This window comes from Scleropages formosus, chromosome 21 (genome assembly GCF_900964775.1).
Source record: "Scleropages formosus chromosome 21, fSclFor1.1, whole genome shotgun sequence".
Taxonomy (NCBI): domain Eukaryota; kingdom Metazoa; phylum Chordata; class Actinopteri; order Osteoglossiformes; family Osteoglossidae; genus Scleropages; species Scleropages formosus.
Window position 1 is genome coordinate 20,475,373 of NC_041826.1, and position 23,245 is coordinate 20,498,617.

Sequence of the window (23,245 nt, forward strand, 5' to 3'; positions counted from 1 at the left end):
GTCTCACTTTCATTATCGCTGCTTGAATGGTGGATACATCCAGGGAAATTCAGGGTGGACCAGTGTCCACACAGTTCACACACAGTAGTGACCATTCCATGAGGAACGGAAGAGGAATGGATGTGGGTCAGTACTGGCCCTTCCTCTGATCCCAGCATTACAACCTAGTCATACTCTTTCACGCATCAAGGCCGATGCTGTCGAATATTCATTCAAATAAAGGGGGCCACAACAATAGCTGACTGAATGCCTTCTTTTGCAAAGAAACTCCAATTAATTCCTTGTCCTAATCGTAGCAAATGGTTAATAATTTTCAGGGTTTAATAACTATTTGGTCAGTGATATTCTGTTGAATCCTTTTTTTCCATTTGAACTTGTCTTTTCATCCCAGATTTACACACACATACGTAGTTATTCATAAGAATTCTGTTTAAAGGGCAAGTGAGAAAGATTTTGAATGACTGCAAGAGCGCTGTGTAGAAACCTGCCCAATCTAACACGCCTTCTCCACATTACTACTGAAGAAATATTTGGCCATTGAAACATGGGATGTGAATATAAATATTTGATTCGTTGGACTTAATTATTGGCTAGTTGCAATGACTTTTTCAGTTAAAATTGTACGTGCTATTATAACAGTGTCATAAGAAAGCATTGGATCCCACTCTTCTTAGCAGCAAATGGCACTGAGCACCCGAGCACAGTACAATAACAATGAGCCCCTAATTACCCAAGTTAACTATTCAGCATGGAATCATCCAGTTTTTTTCTCGTGCAGGGAACATATTTTTGCATTTTATGCTCATGCCTACGCTCATGATTATTTTCATGCACTAACTGCTAAAAATCACAGGCTGTAAAACTTTCACGAAATGACGTTCTGCCGTAGTACCATGTCATATCCTGCTCATACATGCCGATTACGCCGTTTGTGTTGCATTCACGCCGTGTTCTCTGTTGCGGTGTACTTGAGCCAGGAGTGTTGTGTCAATCCAGTTTAGGGTGCCCACACTTACGGTAGTCACATGACAAGTGCTGTTGAATGGAAGGGTGATGGATGTTAATGGACATTAATGAGAGGTCCCAATTAATAAAGGGCTGAGTGGGCTATTTTTCCTTTCTCTGCATGGTATGAAATTGCTCTGTGGACATAGCTTTGCGGAAGTGCTTCGCTACGTCGGTTTTCCTAAACTAGCCAGAGCTTACGGACAGTGAGCTGGACCCTAGGTCCAATTTCATAAACGTTTCACACACCTAGAGTGTGCAAAGTGTGTTGGAGCACTCATGCCATGCGCAGTTCTGAAATGTTTGCACTCCTAGATATGTTTTACTGGAATTTCACCAAAAGGTGTGATAAGGAGCCCCGTCGCCTCTACATGTCTCCTCTCCGCTTGTCCACACGGATGTTCATACTGTCTGCGTTTTATTTCATCGCGTCGGGGCGTCTTCAAGCATCAGGGAGCTGTCTCTGTGAGCCCACCGCATTTTTAACATCCCGACTGGAGTCATTTATCAAGCCAGAGTCATGCTGTTACAATCCTGGCCGCAGTATTTCAAGGTAACATACCCAAACTTCTATGAATGTCTGTATAATGACTCTCCGGAATAAAGACTCTCGACATTTTATCGAAGCTCAATACCCCGACGCGAGCCTAAGAATCAAGGGCCCGCAGCTGCAAAGCCGCAGAGACTAAATGGCCATTACTTGGATTAAGCCTGTTCTCTTTTGTCACCTTCAGAGTGAAATTAACTTGCTGAAAAGTTTCTCCGTCGCCCTACAGTCGACTGTGGAAACTAGCCGTGCTTTCACGACGAGATATTTTCTCGCTAAGCTGGCAGCCTTCTTTCATGCTCTTTCCTGCAGAGTTCATAGAGAAATGCTTGGTTTAAACCACCTTATAAAAAAGCACGCACTGTAAATTCTGACACTTCTACTCGAATTCCTTTTCAAACACTTGTCTTTCCTTACCATAATAGATGTCAGTTCCTCTGATGTCGCTCAGCCGTGAGCCTCTCATACGGAATCAGGTCTCACTGTTCTGCGTTTGAAGCCGTCACTCAGTGCAATTCTGTGTTGTTCGACATGAAAGGACGGCACCGCATCACCTGCCGAGTTCACACGGAGGGAGCAAAATATCTTCAAATCACTTGTCCTGGACTTTTTCCCTTATTAAGCGCCTCTTTCGCACAATCTGAGAGACAACGGTGGCCCCTTCAGAGAGGCTTGCCGAGGCACTGTGTGTTACAGCTGCAAGATTACACGCTATCCGTGGCTTTATTCCGGCCCGCTGTGACACATCGCTTAATGTGGAGTGATAAAACATTGTCGCGGGCCAAGGTGTGTGTGTGTGTGTGTGTGTGTGTGTGTGTGTGTGTGTGTGTGTGTGTGTGTGTGTGTGCGTAAAAAGAAAAAAACACCCAAAACGTTTTTGAAGGCGGCACCTGGTGCTACGCCAATCCGTAAAGCTGGAGGGGTGTTTTTGGTGGGAGCGAAACGAGAGTGAAATCGATGACAAAGCGAAGAGCGTTGAAACTCTTAACGGTTCCATTCCAACACGTCCTATAGGTCTATTACACTACAATTATAGCCCGATTATTGAAGAAAATAAATACATTTGTTAATCTCATGATGAAAACTCTCAGAAAACTGCTAAGGCTAGAGAAGATGTAGGATGATTTTTGTTGACCACTCAACCAGTGCTTTATGCAAATGTAAAAAGATATCCCTAACTATAAGAACCCAGCCACAAGTGAGGCCTCAGTATGAGCAGAATATGAATGATTCCGGGGGAATGCTGTATATTTTTCCTCTTTGTTCCTCATGTTCCCTCACACTCGCTGGCACCGGATCCCACTGTGGAACATTGATTCTGCTCAACAGATCTGCCTCTGGTGGGAAGAATTACGTTTTTGTTCAGGTTTGCAGTTAACATAACCACTTGCAGTATTGTCTCGTTCCTAAATTATAGGCCTAACAGAGATCTTGTAATATCCTGTTCGGGGGGAAAAGGAGGTGCTTCATTTTCAACAGCCATTCGTTGGGGCTGGCAGAAAGACGTGAGGTCTGTTTTTGAGGGCGAGTTTAATCTTGGCAGATCGCATTTTCTTTCACTCAGATGAAGCAAAGCAGCTCTGGCAAGGCTGCGTTTCATCCTCGGCACCAGGGCCCAAAACAAAGAGAGAACGATTGATTGGATGATGAATTATTTAGACGTGGAAAGGCAGCATGAAACCAGCTGCAGAAGCAATGGCAGCCAGGTGGGTCCTTCACCTTACAGGACAAACAACGCAATGCTCACACCTAATTGTGCTAATTTGATCACTGCAAATATGCAGAGGGTAAATATTAATGCGGGCACAGGGTGCAGTTCCACCTGGTTAAAAGTGCTCTGTGATGCAAGGATATACAGCAAATTTCTCCCCTGCAGCGAACGAGCAGCAGAACTTTTCAGAGAGAAAAGCAGAGATTTGTGTTTAATTGTGTCCAATGACCTTTGGAAGTTCTGGAGAGTAGAGGAATCACTGGAAGCAAGTAAACAGTCTTAGACAGTGCTGAGGCCATCAGCACCGAGCGCTTCGCCCTTGAAGAAACATAAGACGCCAGAGAGCGTAGCTTTCAAACCTCTTTGCCTTGCAGGTGCCAAGTCCTCCACAGGGGGCGCTGATGCGATGCACTTGTTGAGAGCGGCAAAGACGCAGCCGGAGAGGAAGCAAAGATCGACAAGACAGCTTCCAATATCCATTCTCCTGAAATTCCATTTGGATTGTAAATGTGGTGTAATTTACTGTCACAAATGTCTAATGGGTCTTCAAACCCAGGGACACTGTGCTGTTTAATCAGCTCGTTCAAGATGAATTTGGTTCAGAAGAAATGGATCTATTACGAGAGGAGGAATAAGAAAAATTACACCCAATCAGACAAGCAAGCAAGGCCCTCATTTCAGAATTTTTATCCAAATATACATTCATAATTCAATTCTTATTACCCTCATAGCAACATATCCCTTAGAAAATATATGTATATATTTTTCATTTATAGAGTATTAAAAACCAAGATCAAACAACTGCAGCTTAAATGAATTATAGATAAATGTATTTTGCGCTGTGTAGTTCACGGCATTTTACCAACTCGCTCGTTTCGGTACTCTGATCCGTACTGCTTCTCTATGGCTACGGGAGTGAATTGCACACGTAACACAAGGAGACAGCGGAAAGGTATTTGAAAAATAGTCTGCGTGCTACAGGTTGCATGAAGGCATTTTTTTTACTGGTCCTGTGTTACATATGCAACAGCCTTCAACATGGAGAAGCGGTACACAAGAAGACAAGCAACCAGTTCACATAAGCATCCAACGAGCTTCTGCCTCCTACCCAACAGATGTAAACACAAAGCTCAGAACAGCAAAAGCTTCTCGGGAACAAGGTAAAATCAGAAGTAAATCAACTCCGACTTTACTTTACCCAGCTCATGGAGAGACACCTGAGGAATATGCTGTTGTTGCCATCTCCCCTCTAAGGGTTTATTTTACCTGGTTCCCAGGGACATCTGTGCAGGAAGCTGTCTCTGTTGCCACCCCACCTCCCAGTACGAAGCCACCTCCTGAGTGTGGCATTCTTGGGGAAGTTCTTGTTGGGGCAACAGCCAGCGTAGTGGTTACAGCTGCTGTCGTCCACCTGAAGGACCCAGGTTTGTGTCCAACGTCCTGCTGCACTACCCTTGAGAAAGCTACTTACGTTGACCTGCTTCAGTAAAATTTCCACAGCTGTATAAATAGGTATACTGGCTGAAAGCTAGGACGATTTGAAACATCTGCTCACCAAGATCAAAGAACATAGCTTGAAAATGGTTTTGCATGTCAACGTGAAGACGACGAAGCTGTTCGCAGCTAGCAAACTGGAAAACTCCACACTTGATGGCGAAGACATAGAGACAGTAGTTATCTTCAGTCTACTTGGATCAATAATCAATACAGAAGTGACAAGCAGCCAAGAAATCCAACGCCGAATTTCTCTGGGAAAAACCGCCATGAAGAGCTTGGACAAAATTCTCAAGTGCAGGGATGTGACTCTGTACACAAAACGCTGACTTATTCAAGCCATGGTCCTCTCAGTCATGTCATACGGATGCAAGAGTTGGACAGTGAAGAAGATGGACAAGTAGAAAATTGATGCCTTTGAACTATGGAGCTGGCGGAGAATCCTGCATTTACCCTGGATGGCCCGGAAAACAAATGCATGGGTCTTGCAGCAGATCAAACCAAAGATGTCAGTGGAAGGTCAGGTGACACAGCTTTGACTCTCTTACTTCGGATGCATCACGCAGAGAGAACACACACACACACACACACACACACACACTGGCTGGAACCACTTGTCCCTAGCAGGATCGTGGCAAGCCAGAGCCTATACTGGCAACTCAGGGCGTAAGGCTAAAGGGGGAGGGGACACACCCGGGACAGGACGCCAGTCCATCGCAAGGCAACCCAAGCAGGACTCGAACCCCAGACCCAGCAAAGAGCAGGACCTGGCCAGACCTGATGCACCACCGCGCTCCCTCCCCACAGAGAGAGCAGTCAACGGAAACGGACATCATGCAGGGCAAAATGGAAGGTCAACGTAGAGGGGGAAAGCCTGCTACACGGTGGATCGACACAATCATCACAGCCACGGATGGCCCACTTTCAAGTCTTAGGCGATTGGCAGAAGACCAGATGCTTTTCAGGACAACTATCCATAAAGTCGCCATGAGTCGACACCGACTCGACGGCACCTAACAACAACAGCGAAAACATAAATAGGTAAATCACAGCAAGTAGCTGCACACTGTAAGACGCTTTGGAGAAAAGTGGCAACGAAATGAATAAATGCAAATGTAGGTATGTGAGAGGACTGAGAGCTCAAGTTAAGCATGAGGTGGTTAATTTTATAAGAAACACATTATTTTAAAATATCTACAGCCAAGGTTTCGATGGCTCACTGTTTCTGTTTAGCCTGCACTGCTTGATTAACTATTAGAAGTATATAGTTTTATTATGTGTCAAATATTAGCCCATTACTTATCTGTATTAGTTTAGTGGAAAAATGATATTGAAGAGCAGGGCTTAAACTTCAGAGTTTCTCTTATGTTTATCTTCCTTGTGGAAATAATGAAAAAGGAATATAAAGGTGACAACTGTTACTCAAAGAGCAAGGCTGTGAGAGCTGAAAGTCTCATTTGAAAAGATATTATACTGTAAAAATTGTATAAATGCTTGATACCAGCAAAACGACAAACAGACCGGCTCTAAAATTGAGTTTTTCCCCCTCTGGATTATTCTAAGTTTAATATTAATATGAAGCACAGTGCACGTAAATGCAGCCGAGTTAACACGTGCGAAAATTTTCCGGGAGAAATTTCGCCGCACATGGGCGTTCGCTCAGCGAGAGGCTCTTACTCAATTGCGGCACCATGGTTGGTTTTTTTTTCCCCCCCCCAGTCTAAAGCACCCTGCTGTTCTACATGTCCACGGGTGCAGCAGGTCAGCAAACAGCACAGGAGCTGCGGTTTCACGCTGGTACCTCTTGCTCAAAGACCCAGTGCTACACGCAGGTGTGACCGCGAGCGCTCAGGGTCACGTCCCGCGGTGGGAACCAGGGCCTCGTCCCCACGGACCGCCGGCGTGCCGAAGTGCAGAGTTCAGCGCCGGCCACAGCGACGAGTCCTCCGTACGATCGCCTGTGGGCCTCGCCGGGAAGCGTCTCCTCCGCACGGCATGCTGGAAGACCCGTCCAACGCTTGCTCGTGGTCCAGCGGACCCCCCGTGAGGCGGCGCCTCCTCAAGGCCGCTCCCCGCTCTTAGCAAGGTGGGCTGTGCTGCCGCTGCCAGAACGGCCAAGAGCCGTAAAGATGACGACCGATTAGCCTCTACGAGTTGCTGTTTGCAAAGCACGAGGACGACGTACTCGTGCTTTTATCAGTTCGAGGACATGTTGATGTGCAATTCTTGCCTTTCATTTTTCAAAGTAGGTCATTGTGTAGAAAAAAAAAGGTGTTTTACCTGCCATGACATTCAGCGATGTTTTGTGATTGAATTCGCTCTTCTGCATCATTTCAAACCGAACAATGTGTGTCCCAGTTTTTTTTTTTTTTTTTTTTATTAAATAATGATATGGGTCTATTGGCTGTTAGTGATTCGCTTAATCTTCAACTTCGGAAAATATGATTAGCAGCCCCAACGTTCATCCGCACTAAATTCAAATCCCTCCAAGCGCCTTCAGCAATAGGAAACGCTGCGTTTAATACGAGATTTGCGAGCATGACAGCTCACGGTGAAGATTCGCGTCAGATCGCGGTGTACAGAACGAAAAGGCACAACCGTCCCCTCCCTGCACAGCCTCACCTGCACACACCCCTCGAGATAAAGGACAGATTTAAAAAAATAAAATAAAAAAAAAAAAAGGAGTGCAGGATGGATCAAAATATGATTAAGTGTCCTTGTAAATCTTGGTACTGTATCTGAAACCCCCCCCCCCCCCCCACCACCCCACCTGCTCAAAAAAAAGAAAACAAATGCAAATGAACACTTCTGCCATTCATATGTCAGGCAATAAACTCAAAAGGGGGGAAAAAAAAAAAAATGGAACGCATTTCAGAACGGCAAGTCTATAAGTGCAGCGCAAAACACTTTTTATGCGAATGTTTGAAGCTGCCTGTCTCTGCATGTTTAGTGCATTATGAGTCGGTGACTTTGCGTTGTCAGTGTATTTTCCTTGTTGTCGGCGGAGTGTCCTGAGGCAATAACATCCGCGTTCGCCTCCAATCCCCCGCTCGTTTACTAATACGCAGGGGCCTAATTTTCTATCAGCAAAGCATGAAATGGGGGGAGATGGCTGCACAACAAGGCAGCTCCTACCGGAAATAATGCTTCAACCAGGCAACTAAATAAAATTTAACTCTTACGTGGAAGTCGAATGGATATTCGCAGCTACATTCTGTTGCTTCCGCAAGCAGCTGAACCGGAGAAATATTTTTTAACTCAGTCATACACTGTAGGTTAATGTTTTGAATACCAATAACTGGCAATTACATAATATTTTAATTATACAGCGTCTGGGTGGTGCGAGAGGATGTGGGTTCGATCCCCACTCAGTCCGTGTGGAGTTTGCGTGTTCTCTCCGCGTCTGTGTCGGTTTCCTCCGGGTGCTCTGGTTTCCTCCCACAGTCCAAAGACATGCTGTTCAGGTTCACCCATAGTGTGTGAGTGACAGAGAGAGAGAGAGTGTGTGTGTGTGTTGCACTGATGTATGGATGAGTGACCCAGTGTAAGTAGTGTATCTAGCAGTGTAAGTCACCGCGGTGAATAAGGTGTGTGGGCTCATAACACTACATAGAGTTCATTGTAAGTCGCTTTGGAGAAAAGCGTCTGCTAAATAAATAAATGTAAATGTAATTACGCTTGCAACAGACTTGCATCATTAATCTGTAAGGGCAATTTGTTGTACCTGTGAAACGGGACTCCGGGCTTCTTAAAAGTGTTGTAATAATAACAGAAAGAGTTATTCTGTTTCCAGAAATGGTGGTTGGTGGCTGAGCGGGAAAAGATTTGTCTGCTAAGGACCCGCATCCATACAAAGTTGATCAAACCGCCACAAACACAACACACTGCTTCCGGAGACACAGCTACTTCAAGACCTTCTGTTGCTAAGCGCTGCGGCAAAGTCACAAAAAAAGTGCTTTTCCTTTTCCATCTGCGCTGACTGACAAAGAAACATGCAAAATGCATGACGAGAACAAAGACCACATAACAATCTAAAGCAGCGGCAAGATTTCTTTAATAATGAATCTCCATCAGCATAACATCAACATTCAGTGAAGCCATAACAAAATCTCACAGAGAACCATTATTTCTATTATTTAATCTGTGTATCCCACTCCACGTATGTGATGGAAAAATCCAAAAGAGGGGCACCGCAAACTATATTCTACATTTATTCATTTAGCTGACACTCTCCTCCAAAGTGACTTACACTGTTTAGATATTCACAGTTATTTACCCATTTGAACAACCAAGCAATTCAGGGCAAGAACCCTACTCAAAGGGTACTACACCCGGAGGTGGAGCTCAAACCTGCAACCTTCGGGTCCAGACCCAGCCGTTCTAACCCCTACGCTACCAGCTGCTCCCACATTCCGTCAAACTTTCATCACCAAATATTCAGCTCAACGCACAACGTACGACCGACCCGTGTATCGAGGACACGGAACAGTGCGACACACGCGGCGGCTGCAATTAATAAGACATTCGAGCAAGAACCACGTGTGACACGATGCTTATAAACACAGGTAGAGCAGAGATCCAAACGCTGCGGTCACACGGACGCACATGCCGCACGCGCTTTTTTTTTTTACCCTTTCGAATGACAGCAGGTGGAAAAACAGCAGAGAGCTCCGCGCCAACGCTGACATTGCTTCTGGGCAGTACCAGCAAACAGCACAGCCCACATCCCAGCACCACTAATTACAGGTTGTCCTTTCATATCTGAAGCCCACTGGCCGCCGCATCGCGAGCTGTAAATATAATGCAGGACGCCCCGCCACCCACACCCCCACCCCACCCCCACCCCACTCACACACAACATGCAATCCCACAGAGCATTTGAAATTCAAAATGAGCATGAAATTTAAACCCCTTCACACAGATTAAATTCAAAATCGAGCATGTAAATGACACAGAGGGTGGGGGCTGAGGCAGCACAGGCTCTGCAATTACTGTACTGGATACTGCTCGTTCAGGTACTGGGAGCAGACATCGTAATGGTTAAGGAACTGGCCTAACTGGCCTAATTGGCCTCGGTGAAGTGTCCAGCTATTTAAAGGGATGAGGAGCATGAAAGTGTAAGCTTTGGATAAAAGCCTCTCCAAAGCATTCGCATGGGGTAGACAGCCGCATGGTGGGAGTTGGCAAGGATCAAGGCGCGGGGGGCAACAGCGATGCGGCTGTTCACCGCGGAGATGAGTGCATGTTTGTGTCGCAGACATGGTGTCACGAATCCCACGGGAAAACACAGTGCTGGACAGCACAGAGCACGGAGAAATTCCCTGTCTCGTGTTACAGAACCAGCCATCAGCAAACAAACCAGTGGCTCCAATGAGGGAAAAAAAAAACTATTGATGGCAGGAAATGGGAAAATGTTAGGTGGGGGAACAGCACCACGTGGCAGGGACTGCCTCGGAGACCTGCCAAAGGAACCACCACGTTTCCAAGAGTCACATCGTTACATATATATATTTAGCAGACGCTTTTCTCCAAAGCGACTTCCAATGAACTCCATGCAGTGTAATCAGCCCACACACCTTATTCACCGCGGTGATTTACACTGCTAGATACACTACTTACACTGGGTCACTCATCCATACATCAGTGGAACACACACACTATGGTTGAATCTAAACAGAATGGCTTTGGAGTGTGGGAGGAAACCAGAGCACCCGGAGGAAACCCACACAGACACAGGGAGAACACGTAAACTGCACACAGACTAAGTGGGGATCGAACCCATGTCCTCTCACACCACCGAGGTGCTGTGAGACAGCAGCGCTACTCGCCGTGCCACTGTCCTACCCGTACTGTTACATACAGTATTTAAAAGTTTACACTCAACAGAGGAAATCATCAGGAAGCAAGAGAAAACAGCACAAAAGGCAAACTAGCAAGGGACATTCGTCTGTTCCAGTCCTCCCTGTGGGTTCATGTGAGTGGCACTTACTCAGACAGCGAGTACAAACAACAAGCAGAAACAAGTGTAAGCAGGACTCAGAGGAAACTTGTCCTAAGGGGATTGAGAGAAGAGACCCATCTCCTCATGTTCCTACTGCAATGTGGTGTTGGAAAAAGCAGCACCCTGCTACACATGGATGGGCCACGTAAGGGTGGGGAGGGTGTCCACCTGTGCCAGGCTAAGGGGGGGGGGGGAGTGAGAGGGTCCAAATGGACCACATTGCACACATCCATCCCAAAAATCCACCTTGTCCCGATGCAGAGCGCTCACCAGTGGATTGAAGGATGCCTTCAAGAACACGAGGACTTTGTGTCCGGCCCTGTTTTTAATCACAATGAGACCGAAACAAAAAAAAAAAAAAAAACAGGAAAAAAAAGACAAAACAGAAAAACAAAACACTTAAAAAAAATACTTTTATGTAGAATAAAATATTTGTGGTTTTCTGATCAAGGAGAATTACAGTTGGAATACATTTTTAAATAAGTTATGATCCAATTGAACAAACAACAGCAGGGACTGTTACAGATTTCATGAGCATTGAGCATTATACATGAGTTCGCCAGTCTAAAGTAATCAATCTAGACAGAGTGAAGTTATAAAAAAAAAAAAAGCCGCTGGTGTGATTTACAACACGCTATCTACAAGAGTGACTGGTTTGTAACAAATAATCTCTTACGTGGGGATATGTAGTCTGTTGAATGTGTCACTTTAATCATTACGGGTTGGGTTTTGACAGGCACAAACACTTGTTACCAGTTGCCCTTTGTATGTAGATCTAAATAAATCTATTTTGCATCTGAGGGTCATAAATTTTTTTTAGAAAAGAAATAAATAAAGACCCGGAGAAAGGCTGCCCATAGACTGCAGTAAGAGGCATAACCAGCATCTCCCAGAGCCTTTAACGGGAGGAAAAATGGGCCAGAGAGGCGATGGCGCTTCAAAAAATGCAACAACTGCCCTTAACGGTAGAGGTGGCGGATCTGTTCCATCGCTTCCATTCATTTTTATAAACACGGTGCGTAGAAGAACTGGCAGGAAAAGGAGAAAAGGGCAAAAGGAATTGACATTTTGGCATTTCGTCGCAGGAATCCCCGTCCATCTCCCCCGAGTGTGGTCCAGCGTCGTCGTCCTTCTGCCGAACACTTCTTCCAGCAAGCTCATGATACGCAACGGAACCCCCTGCTGCTAATGAATTATACAGACGGTCCCTGAGTTACGATGGTCCGACTTACGATTTTTTTGACTTTACGACGGAGCGATAGCCATGGACGTTCAGTAAACCGTACTTCGAATTTTGATATTTTTTCCCCTGGTAAGCGACATGCGGTACGATACTCTCTCGTGATGCTGGGCAGCAGCAGCGATCCACCAGTCTGCCACACGGTCGCTAGTGTATACAACCGATACTCTCCTGTGTTCTGTGTTGCCAGCGTTTTTTTGGTTACCCCCCGATATCTACGTTGTGTTTTGTACATCCATCATGTCTATGAAACGCCCATCTGTGTCTCCTGCTACTGGTGGGAAGAAGAAGAGGAAGACAGTTACTCTTGAGGAGAAACTCAAGATAATTGTCCAGCACGAAGACGGCAAGTCCCTAATGGCCATCGCACATGAACTTGGACTTTCGCAGTCGACCATCTTGACCATCTTAAGGATAAGAAGCAGTGATGTTCGGTAGGTTAGGTGTATTAAATGCATTTTTGACTTACGTTTATCGGAAAGTAACCCCACCGTCTATAATTCATAGTTTAGCTAACAGTTTTTATTTAAAACATCTTTCATTTTAATTAATCGTATAGCCCGGTGCCCTCACCTTTCAATAGAAGGACCTCGGTTCCATCTGCTGCTCCCTCTGTAATACCCTTCTGCAAGGTATTTGTACCCATGTACCCATAAAAATGACCCAGCTATATAAATGTGCAAATCATTTTAGAGGCTGAGCATACAAACCTGGGATTGCGAGTTGCCTTGGGCAAGAGCTAAATAAATCAGCTAAATAAAGGATAATATTAAATAAAAAAACAAAAAGAACATGAGATGTGACCACACTGCACTGATCACCGCTGAACTAGGACCACATCGCAATGAATGAATAGATCTCAAGGAGCCACCATGGTGCGTTTTGCGTCCCACTACAGCTACATTCAGGCTCGTGCAGGATTTCCGAAAGATCGCGCATGGAAAGCGGAAGCGTGCTGCTCCTCTTGGTGGCTGTAAAAATCGAGCGCACACAAACACGGAGGAGCAGATTCAGCCTCTGAGTCACACTGACCTCTTCAAATGAGACCAGCACCTCCTAACAAGCTGAATGACACCCCCTGCCCGCCCCCACCCCCAACCCCACCCCCGCCCGAGCCATGTCCCCAGTGCTGATTTGCAGCCAGGCAAACCACAAGAGCCTTATTCAGCCTTATTACATCAGGCTAACAAAACAATAGTTGTCCAATATGGCAATTTACCATCTGAATACAGTTATATGAGATGGTTCAATAACAACGTTGTTTGATGCTGTGGCTGTGTCTGGGAACCGAGTGCAGACCAAAGGCCTAGACACACACTTTACCCTGTAGGGAAGCCAGTGCAAATGGACAACGGCCAGGTACGTGGTTCACTGAGAAAATGCAAAACATTACATTTACATTTATTCTTTCAGCAGATGCTTTTCTCCAAAGCGACGTACATCGCATAGGAAATACAACGCGTTCATTACATTAGCAGGAAGAGACACTTGGATGCAGGTGCGTGATTCTAAAGTAGTTTGTTACTTTGCACCATATGAACCGATGTTCATCGCGTGAGTAGCCGCACAAAGGTTCATCCAAATTATCAATAATTCCTAATCGCTATTGCTTTCATCGAACATTTCAGAGAGTCAACATTTCTGATGGTGACGACTTCCGTCAGTTTTCACGAACGTAACCTCATATAAGACCCGTGACGCTTATCGCAGCAAAAGCAGAAGCAAGGACAACAGTAGAGGATGGCAGAGAAGCAGCGCTGTTTTTGGTCTTGGTTCCATGGGTAAGTGTGTATGCATTACTGCTGAGGGATGGGAAAACTACACATTTGAGGCAGATCAATATCAATCGCGAATTCCATCTATACTGGGTATATTTCGTGGGTTCACTAATGACTTTATCACATACGCTGCTTTTTATACCACGTCATTTTTTCGTTGGCGCTCGACTACGCAAGTGGGCTCACTGATCTCCCTCAAACAATACAAACAGTATATTTAAATCGGAGGCCACATGGACAACGCACATATAAACAGAAAAGATGACAAAAGCACATGCAGTAAACAGAGGAATACAGAAGCCCAAGGCTGGACTTTCCAGCCACGGAAGAGGAATTGAGAGCAGCTCATGTCTTGGTTTATGTTTTTGTTTCCTGTACTTGATGTTATGGCCTAAACCACTTGATTTTCAGGAAAAACACACTTGTGTGCAGAAACAAAGGGCTTCGCTAACAGCGCTTTCCTGACACTGGTGTTAGCACTATTTACATACTGGGAATACACTGGCAGGAATTTGCATAATGTTTTGTAGCTGTGCGCTCAGGGGAGAGGCATTGTAACATATTGGTGCTTAATGAACTCTGAAAAAATTGATTTTCCACAGAGTAAATTAAAGAATGCATTATAGCTGTTAAAGCCATCTTGGGGGAAATTGGAGCTTTCCACAGCCAAACTATGCTCAGTAAGTAATAAATTACATGTTATACTTATTTGCCTTAATTCATGCTAATTTTGCCCAATTAATGTATCACAGCAATTCCAAATCCTGTCACAGGAGAGCTAATTATTTACCGAATTTTTTTGTATGTGTGTTTACCTCCCTGGGTGTGGGACAACAAATAAACTGGGGACCTTCTCCAGACAGGTGTGGTCATGGGTGCGATCGTGTGTATGGAACGAGGAGACCATCCTCAGGTAGGGCAGAGCCATAGCGCCCCTTACACTGTTGTCGGCTGGGTTTGCAGGGAAATCGATGGGCGGAAACTCCTGTAGCCCCACTCAGTACCTTCTCCATGTGCCAAGAGTCCTGCCTTGGGTTCGCCAGTCGAAAATATCTGCTCTTGTACAGGTACTGTAGCACTTAAGGACAGGGAGTTGTAACCTCTAAGTTGTTGGATGAAGCCCCACTGTTGTTACACCTGCAACACCATTAAGTAATGTACTTACACACACACACACACACACACGACTCAGTAAAATACCCTTCTGTTTAAGGGGTTAAATGCAGTAAGCGGTCTTGGACAAAAGTATAGGCAAAGCACACACTCACACACAAACACAATGTCTACAACCACTTATCCCAAGCGAGGTCGAGGCAAGCCAGAGCCTAACCCGGCAACACAGGGCGCAAAGCCGGAGGGGCAGGGGACACACTCCGGGCAGGACGCCAGTCTACTGCAAGACACCCCAAGCAGGGCTTGAACCCCAGGCCCACCACAGAGCAGGCCCCAGCCAAACCCACTGCGCCACCGTGCCCCCCATAGGCTAAGCAACGAATTAAAAACGATGATGATAAACTGGAACGCGAGACAAACAAATCTGTCAAGTAGGTAACTGAACGAATGGTCGCTGGCTGCAAAAATTCGGATCCTTTTTTCTTTTTCTAATCTTTTTAAGCAAAGTTGCATCCTATGATGCTGGGATCACAATGTTCAGTTTAAATAAGATAATATTATGCAAAGCATGTTATCTACAGCTGTCTGAAAAGCAGGAAAATAAGGACGCAATGGCTGTATCTGATTTTCCTTCGTTTTTAGGGGTCTGCTAGCACCAGGACATCCTGTTCATGCGACCAGTTCAAGGAGTCACGTATTTTACAAGATAAGTGAGGTGAACTGCCTGACTGGAGACCACCGCAGTGGGTGACCAACAGGATGCATTCAGAACTGAAACAAACAAAAAAAAGTCTCATTCGCAGAGCTGGAGTGAGCTCCTTCCCATCAGCCAAGTCTGCCGGTACCTCCGCGATTGAGATGATTGGATTGGTTTTCTGAAGAAGTTAATTTGGTTCCTTCTTACTGGTGACTTCTCTTCAGATGAACGCCTAAGTGTCCCCCTTTCCTCCTGGTCATATTAAAAAAGCTTAACTGAAGATGGTTTCTCAAGTAAATTAGAGAAAACAAAATCTCCTGATTAGTCAATTAAGTGCCACATTAGCTGGGGAGTTAATTAAAAGATAGGGCGCTCTCTTTAAGGTTTCGCTACGGCGCAGTGTTTAAACAGAAGATGCTGAACAAATGGGGCTTATTAAAACTTACTGCCAGTCACTTGACATCTCACATCTCTGCACCTCAAATTAGACAAACAGATCCTCAAAGTGCTCAAGTCCCTGGATTCTGCTATGCAAATCTCTGCAAGCGAGTGCAAGGAAGCACAATGTTTCGGCGCTCATCAACCTGAAATCAGAAGTGTACGCAAAGAATGAGTAAACCGACCGGTTCTTGCCCAGAAGTGTACAAACTGCAGGAATCAATTTCTTACAAAAATTAAACAGTTCCAGGTCAGCTTCCAGGGCAAACCGAACGAACAACTGCTCTAATTCATCCATATAAGTCACAAAGGCGGCACACTGACATACACAAACAGCTCTGTCTCCATCACCCCTTGTGAACTTGTCAGTGGTCCCCATTCCATCTGGGACCACGTGCTAAGTTAACGAGGGCCGTTCTGACATTTGATTTGACTGCACAGACCCAAGGGTGGCACGAGTGGCGCAACGGGAAGCTCCCAGGCTTTGAGTTCAGAAAATGGCCCTTAGTGTCCATATGTGTCAGTGAATGAGTGTGTGTGATTTCCTCATGATGGACTGATGTCCCACTTGGGACAAATGTCTCATGAACTATGCTTCTAGAATAGGCTTTGGACCTCTGCGACCCTGAATTGGACAAGTGGCTATTGACGGATGTGTAGAACTGAGGATCCCTCTATTCCTCCATCTCTTGGCCAAAACTGGCTCAAATGATGTACCTATGCTTGCAAGTTGTGCATAAGAACATATAGAGAAATACAACAATTAATATAAGTTTATCACCTCACTGAAGAGTGGGGGGAAAAAACTCCAGTATTAAGATTAACCTAACATCTTTAAAATTATTCCGATTTATTATGATAAAAATTAAATGAGTCCAAGAGTCTTTGAAAGCCTCTGTAATGGTTTTGTCGCTTAAGGACAGAATAATTTTGTGTCCTGACATTACCACCACGAACACAACTATACATCATACCTTTAAGTCACATTAAAAGCAGAAAGAGATCAGATCTTAAGAAGGAGCAAAAAACAAAAAAAAAAAAAAAAAACACTTTTCCAAAAGCCGTTAAGGATTTTTAATTTAGATACAACAGGATTTTTTGCAGACCCTTCGATAGCACTTTTAGACATCACAGCTCGCTGCCTGCATCGCCAGCTCAGCGTCAGGTTTTTGTCTTTTCCAGAACAATGCTACACTTGACAGCTCATACAGAAATTCATCACGCTAAGCTGAATTATTTCTGCCACATGTTAATTTATTAACAACCAGCACATGCTCTAATGTAATAAATTAGCATACGCATTTTAACCTGGAATCAGGATCATGAATATTCCTCACGGCTGCTGATTCTCTCTCAGTTTGACTGGATTACGGAAGATGGAGCAAACACAACTGAGCCACCTAGTCACTCTGGTAACCCAGCAGTGACCTCGGGACAGGCTGCTGAGGCTATTTCCTCCTGCGGTAGAGCAGTGCGTCCCGACACTCCCGTGGGACACAGACACAGGAGTTTCTCATATTGTCTCATTTCTGTTGTTTTATTTGTCTGTATCTTCACTCATCTTTTCTCCTTGTTGTGCCTGCTAGGCTATAATAAGCAGAAAATACAGGCAACGCATTTTTGTCCTTTGCGTGACGGTCTCCAGGACCCCAAATAACCACCGGCCATTACAGAAGGTTGCCATAGTGACTGTAAACAAGATGTAAGGAAAGTCTCCAGGTTGGCACTAGGTGATGCAATCATGGGGCAGACAATGAAATGAGCAGATGAGGCATTATGTGACAAGGAGGCATTTCCAAGCATAATGGTGTAAAACTATGACTAACTGCATGGATATTGCCTCTGAAACTTCCGCACTACCGTTAACTGCCTCATTACCCATTAACTGTGGTTGTTCACATTGCGCTGTCTGAGCCTTATGTAACGTGAGGCACATTTGTGGCTGCATTCATTTGCCATGTATAGGATTAATCTCTGTGACAAGTTCATTGCAAACCACCGAAAACATAAGAACTGTAAGTCTGATGTTATGACACTCATTGTTCGGTGCCTACTAAAAAAAAAAGTCCCGTAAAATCAGAGCTATTCATAGTGTGTGCTGCTATTCAGTGTATGAACCTACGGTAAGTAATGACGAGTGACCAGAGCGAGTGAGCGATGGGGTGTTTCCAAGAGAAACCTGTCAGAGTGAGGGTCGGAGCGAGGGTACTTACTATATCGAGGCTTTTTATTGCCTTGTGCAGTTCTAAGTGCGAGGACCTGTGAACTGGCTAGCAATGTACACACCATCCTTGTCCTCCCCAGCTCCCTTTCTTTGGTGTAACCATTTTTACCCCTGTGGGAGATCCACTTCAGCGCATCTCCTTCTCCTCGTCACAACCTGACAACACTCCTTCCATTCATACAAACATTTAGAGTGCAGAGTTACAAGGGGGGGGGAAAAAAAAAAAAAAAAAACACACACACAGTCCCATTTTCACTGAAACAAATGAAATATTTATATCTTAAAAGCAAGTCCTACACACAAATTTATGCGGTAGAAAGTAAAATAAAAAGTCAAATTTAAGCCTCTTGTAATTCAAAAGATTAGGCTTGCATTCAAAAATGTGTCTCTTGCAGAGGAAGTGTATGCCACCTTTGCAGCGTTCTGTGCGATTAACCCAAACCTTAATAAAGCACCGCATCTGAAGCTGCTACCGATCTGTCGAGTTGACATGACATCACTTGAGATGATCACTTATGAAATGATTAAACTGAGATATCACACTTAGCTCTGCCAGAAACAAGTCCACGTCTGCATATGACAAACACTGATGGTGACATCTCCTTTTAAACTTAAGGACCCAGTTCAAGCAAACCGTCAATTGTGATCCACCCATCCTTGTCAATTTGCACCCACTATGGTTTGTTTCATTCAAAAAGAAGAAATTATTTGAAAGTACACAACTTTGCACTGATATCTCTGTTGCAGGCTTCCGCTCATAATGCGCTATCGACAGCGGGAGGCCCGGAGTCAGTCGGCCTATTTACATGTTGCTTGATGTGTAAAAATCCGACACGCAGAGAAAAAGACGTTTCTGCAAGTGCAACCGAAAAGAGCATAAATGCTAAAACGCCCCGACGTGTCTTCTTTCTTCCCCTTCTTCTTCTCGAAGGCAGATGTTGTCAGTGCGAGACTTCAAAAGGGCGAGTGTCAGAAACTTTGAACTTGCCTGTACCCCAACGATGGCACTCGACTTCCCAGAAGATCGTTTGCAGCCGTGGCATCGTCATGGCATGCCTCCAGGTAATGGGAAGATTAAACGCAACCAGGTGTTCTCGAGGAACTGCAAAGGGTGCAGCGGAATAGGTTTTTAAATATTTAAAATGTTAACACTGAACAGGATGACACATTACTTAAAAAATACAAATGTACAGCACACAACGGAAAATGATTTATTCCTTTATTCTATGTGCTTCATATTATGTGAATGACATACCTAGGGTTACTAAAATGCTTCTTTTAATGGAAAATAAATCTAACCTTAAAGGGAGAGAAAAAAAAAAAAAAAAAAAAAGACTATGCCACAATATTCAGTTAATTTTCCATATGCTTTCAGTTGACTTACTGGAACAGTACTGAACTCGAGAAAAACAAAAAAATGACAATAACACACGAGCCTTAAAAAACAGGTCACATCTAAGTTTTGAAGTGCTTCAGAAGATGGAACATAGTGGTACCTTCAGACGACACTGTCCTAAAGTGACACAGCTGGGGTCAAAAACACAGGGCTGCGATGCCTGAGCATTAGGCTCCACCATTAATACCGTTCTTCCACAATAGGATGCTCCTTTATATGTGGTTTTAATTACATGCTTATAACACATTTACATATTGGAGAATGAAAGAATTCCAAGAAATTATGAAAAGCAATACAGTCTCTCTCTGTGCCAACAACTAGAATTAAGCTGTCTAGGTGACGAGCCATTCGGACACAACGCTCTGCCCACAACCGGATCTCAAACGGGGGCATTATATGACTGCAGAAATTGACAATGGCATTACTTGAAGCAGTTTTACGCTTAGCCCAGTAAAAGGTCTATTTGTATCATTTTATGTCAAGCATCAGGTCAGGAAGCAAGTCCTTCAAACACAGGACGGATGTTGTTGCATTATGCATCACACATTTAGAGTAGCCTCCTAATGGACGCTGGAATGTGTGCCACCCACGTCTGTCCGTCTCCATAAAATGGAGGGATCCTCACCACAAAGAAGACCACGAAAAGCTGTGATGTTAGACATACTTTGATTTAGCTTTAATTTTTTTCTCTTTAAGAAAACATTGCTACATGTGAATTCAAAATCTGAATATTAACTATTTATTATTAGAGTACTAATACTGTTAACTAAAAATACTGAAACTGTGCTTCTGTATTACTCATGTATACAAAAAATTAAAACTGTTGAACAAAAAATTGTCAGCATGTGATTTTTTTTTTTTTTTTTAACACGAGACATTATACACCATATAATTCTGTTGGGGAAATTAACATGTAAATTGAAGGTAATGGCTCACATCTAACCAAACAGTAAAGTAAGTATCTGTAATGTATATATTCTTCTCAGCAGGTGGGGGCCATAAGCAGAGGTGGCGGGGGGGGTGCACATTACAGCGACATTCTAATGACTTATTTAATATTGTCAAGGAAATGACCCGGGGTCCAAGCGCTGCCGTATTTCTTAAGATGGAAAACAGAAACAATGGAATTGTCTTAATCATGAAATTACGAGTACTCGCACAGAAAAGAACAGGGGGGAATTGATTAAAAGGATAAAGGTGGGTGACTTTGTAAAAGGTCAGAGCACACTCACCTGGAGATGTTTTCTACTTTTTCCCCACCCTCCCATGTGATTAAAGAGCTTCGCCTTTGGGAATATTTTCAGATGCCATTAGTGAAATAAGATGGTAATTTCTGGGGTGGAAGGTATCAAGGCTAGAAATATGAAAGGAATTGAAATGTCTTGCTGGGCTGCACAGTGGGTATGGCAGGAAGGGCAGTGACTGGATTAATTGAAAGGCTAACAGGGGGCACAGCATCAGCCAAAAGGTCAAGATACAGCATTTCCCAGCAGGTGGCGCTATACCGGCATCAGCAAACAGGCACTGGCTGCAGGGGTGCAAGTTGTCCACATGTGAGCACTTTCAGTGGGAATGCAGGGGCCTGTCATCCTGACCCCTTCCTCTCTGCTATCACTATTTGATTCTGCCACATGGGTACTGAATCTGTCAAACTACAGTAAGTCCTAAACAAAAATGACAAAAACTAATACACATATGACAACTGAAATTACAGAACTTGGATATATCTGATCAATGTACTACTTGGCAACTACTGCCAAGCTTTGCAGGTTGTGTCTTTACATTAAATTAATCTGAACGTGATGTGTAAAAAACCAGAGTTCTCTGTATCCTATTAAAATGGCAGGCGCCACAGAAAAAACAGCCCCGCCCCAAATTTGAAGGTAGAAAACATCTATTCAAGCTGCCAGAACATCATGTTGACACCAGGTTAACATAATGTCTAAAACAATGCACCAGAAACTGCAACTGAAACCTTCATACAGTGCAGAAAAATTGGGAGTCCAAGAAACAACACGTACATTATTACTGTGGTCCTTTTACAGAAAACTGGAAAAACACGCATCTCATATGGTTGAGAAGTGAAACAGCGTGAATGTGACATGAGGTCATACATAAAGCTTTAGTGAAATACTAAGTAGATGATGATGACAAAGAAGAAAGAAGCCCATTGTGAAGACCCAGAGTGCACTCAGCTGCAAGACAAAGAACATGATGCAAGAACGTTGACCATATATCCAACAGGTTGAGCAGCATTCCCCAATGTGCCATTAAACAACAGTGTAGCCACCCAAAGCAAAAATATAGTGAAACATAGTGTAAAAAGAGGATAAAACAGACAGCAGTGATGGAGCTTATTTAAATTGTATTTCAAACACCACACAAGGAAGCAAAACTTTTCCTTTTTCCACACTGACCTGCTGGGTACTTCGAAGGGAAGTTACTAGAAATCACCTGTAAAACAGTGAGACCAGTAATTTCAGGTTTATTTTAATCGGCAAAATAATGTCCAGGCTTTACAACTCAAAACATTCAGAGAAGTTGAAAAAACTAGACTGAGAGTTGTTAGGACAAAAGAATTAACACAGACACAGTAGAAGACACCCTAAAATGCTCACAATGTACATGTGCAATGTTTTACACGTGACATTTAACAAGCAGGAAAAACAGAAGATTATGAATGAACAAAGTATACTTGAGCACCATCTCAAATATGAGAATAAATGTGTTCTACAGTCCAGGTTAGACCTCTGCATTCCAAGGTGGAAGTTTAACAAAAATCAGAAGTACAGTCCAAAAGACGCAAAGGTACACCGCACCCATAATTAGTTCCCATTTAAAACATGACTTGCTGTTAAATACATCAGATTGTACACATACACAACTGGCTCAACTGAGTATACACTTTAATGGATGAAAGTGTTCACATCTCATACCAAGACACATTATCCATTCACAGTCAAATGCGTCCCCTATTTGCATGCTATAATTCATTTTCTCATAATCCAAAAGCTGCTTATGTTGGCCAGGGTGGCGGTGGTTGACATGAGTGGGTAATTAATATCACTTTCCTCTTCCACTGAGTGCAGTTTAATCGGTATTACTTGTGCAGCATTACACAAATAAGTAAATACATGTGGTAACGGAAAGGCTCAGGGGACTGCTTGGACTTGGCTGGAGTGCATACTGCGAGTAATTAACCAGATGTCACAACCAAAACACTGACTCGATGATAAACACATAAAATCATAAGTACTGTTCAGACAAATTAAGGCGCTTACCCATGCTTAAGACACTCGCTGGCTGTAACATTAGACAGAAAACATCTTAACAAAGAGAACAAAGCTGTCTCCAGTCTTTCAGGGTGGATGTTTCTACAGTTCACCTCAAGGACACATAATGTAAGACAGATAAGGTGACTGACAGGTGAGGGAAGTTAGCATTGTTTCATTAACAATACAAACAAACCAAAATTCCTTTCATAAATACATTTTATTTATACAAGCCATTGTAAAACAGGTTCATTTTCTTACAGACAAATAAAAGGCATTTGTGAAAATGTTTAGAAAATGCAGTCAATACTAGCATTGTGAGACAATCA